At 39.4% G+C, this 2,500-nt stretch overlaps 1 non-coding gene across 1 annotated transcript; it reads right to left on the bottom strand.

Moving 5' to 3' along the window:
• Positions 1-2,040: 2,040 nt before the first annotated feature.
• Positions 2,041-2,112, bottom strand: TRNAE-CUC (transfer RNA glutamic acid (anticodon CUC)). Its single transcript has one exon. It is a non-coding gene; the product is annotated as a tRNA-Glu (tRNA).
• Between the last annotated feature and the right edge of the window lie 388 nt (positions 2,113-2,500).

Here is a 2,500-nt window from a genome sequence, read left to right as displayed (position 1 = left end):
GATCTAAACATTTCAGTGTTGTTAAATTCAATCAGGACAACTTGGAAAATGATACAAAAGGAACATGCTGACTGAAAACCAACATGCTGAAGACCATCTGATTTTATCCTCGTCATTTTAACACCGTTATTCAAAGACCATTAATTCCGTAAACCAAGAAGATCAAATTTCCAATATTATGCTCCACACTTCGTCACAGAATAACCCTAGTCCCCTTAAACATATATGATGCTATTACCCAGTACTATCTACCACCACAACTCAATATATTCCAGTAAAATGCGAAGCACACTGGAGGTCAACGCCGTCCATGCGCTCTGAGACAAATGCTGGATACTGCCGTGCCCGGCGCAGAGCGAGTAGTTTTTTTTTTGTTTTGTTTTGTTTTTTTCATTATCATTTTCCTTTACATAATTAAACTCTCTCTCATCGTTGCTTCTCTCTCTCACTTTCGTTCTGTTTGTCTAACAATATATAAGTGCGCGTACGAATACTTGATAGGTATTAATATGCTCATGAAATCTGACTCTCTCTCTCTCTCTCTGTATCTATCTCTCTATCTCTCTCTATCTGTCTATATATCTATCTATCTCTCATCATAAAGAAAAGGTTCTCCTCTCAGGCTGAAACTGAGAGAAATGTCGAGCAAGACACAAGCAGATCAATCATTCATCTTTATGCTATGTCCAAGACAAAGCATATCAACAGCAGGACAAATAGAGTTATGAGGCAGCTTGATGGGAGTATAGTGCCTCAAACAATGCTGAGGGAACCTTTGACCACTATGTAATGATATGTCCATTGACTGAAGAGTTTCGTGAAAAGATTAAACATAAAACATTGTATAGTATTGCAACATCCTTTATAGAAGGCGGCATCTCATCATATATATTATATAATCACAAAAACTTTGCCTGTAATTGATAAAATTGCAAGGCCTTTCTAGAGTAATATATATGTATTTTTATGTTTTATGTATAGCTTTATCCTTGCATATGTGTCTCAGAATCTAACATGAACTGTACAAAAAAATAGACATAGTTCCTATGCATGTCTCTCTCTCTCTCTATCTATCTCCCTCTCCTTTTCTCTCTCTCTCTCTTTCTCTCACATTACCTCATCCTTTTGAGATGTATGTAATAACTTGTCTCAATAAACTCGTCAAAGTCAAAAGTCACTAAATCACTCACTCTCTCACTATCAACACCAATGAAGCAGGTCTTTTTCGTGATTTGCATCAGAGCAGTTTCCGGCCGCATAGAAGCGCCTGAGCTCTGACTTCATTCCAAAGCAGAGACGTTAGCAGACTTTATCTATTGTCTTGCATTTTACTGTGCAATGGCGAGATTCCCTGCCTTTACTGCAGATTATTTACTAAAAAGCGACGAGAGAGGAAGCGATATCCTGATAGATAGGTAGCCAGACAGAAATGAAGAGAGAGAGAGAGAAAGAGAGAGGAGGCGATGGGCGAGAGTTTTATCATACAGAGAAGGGGATGGAAATAGAGCAACTAAACTGGCATTTGTTCGACGCCGCGTGTAATAGTTTCCAGCACATGTCTCGGAGCGCATGGACCGCCTTGTCCCCCAATGGGAGTCGCATTGAACTGGGATGTCTTGGGTTGTGGTCGTTTATAATACTGGGTGATAACGTGACATCTGTTTCAGGGGTTGGGATGGTTTTTGTGACGAAGTGTGAAGTAAAATGGGAATCGCATTTTACTGGAATGTTTTCAGTTGTGGCGTTATGTGATACTGAATAATAACATAACGGTGATTAACGGTGTTAAAATCTTCCTCGTATTCTGATGGTAGAATTAGATTGTCTTCGGCATGTTGGCTTCCATTCAGTACGTTGCTTCTGCAGTTTCCAGATTTTCACTTTTGCACTTGATAGCATTGAAATCATATCAGAAACCTATCATACAATCATCCATACCTGGACCAATCCGCACACGCTGACGCTTGTGAGAGGATAAGACAAACAGAATGACAGATGTGTACATAGACAGACGATTGTGGAATCGTAGATCTAAAAGAATTCCCGTGCCGGGAATCGAACCCGGGCCTCGCGGGTGAGAGCCGCGTATCCTAGCCACTAGACCACACGGGATATGAAGCATGTATTTCATTCAATACTTTAAGACAAAAAGAATAAATGAATAAATAATGATCATGATATCCCCTTTCTTAGTTAGGAGAAATTATAAATTATATCAAAAGATAAAATCGGGGGCACCCGCTCGCTCCCGTTCAGTCATTGCTTATCATACTACTGATATATTGTCCAAATACGTTCTGAAAAATGGTGATTTTACACAACCCTTTTATAATTGCCCTACACGGCTCTGTACATAACAACAGCTAGCTGTAGCATACAGCCTGCAGTCTTTATGTACCAATCGTCGCTATTGCGTAAATGTCAAGGTAGACTAAGTAGTGTAAATTTCCTGCTTAATCTTATAATGACCAAATTCTTTGAACATCGAAACTAGGGTTCC

Source organism: Penaeus japonicus, unplaced genomic scaffold (assembly GCF_977035675.1).
Source record: "Penaeus japonicus unplaced genomic scaffold, GWHDUDI00000001_assembly GWHDUDI00000003, whole genome shotgun sequence".
Classification (NCBI taxonomy): domain Eukaryota; kingdom Metazoa; phylum Arthropoda; class Malacostraca; order Decapoda; family Penaeidae; genus Penaeus; species Penaeus japonicus.
Note: the sequence above shows the minus strand (reverse complement) of the source record. Positions and strands in the feature narration are given on the sequence as shown.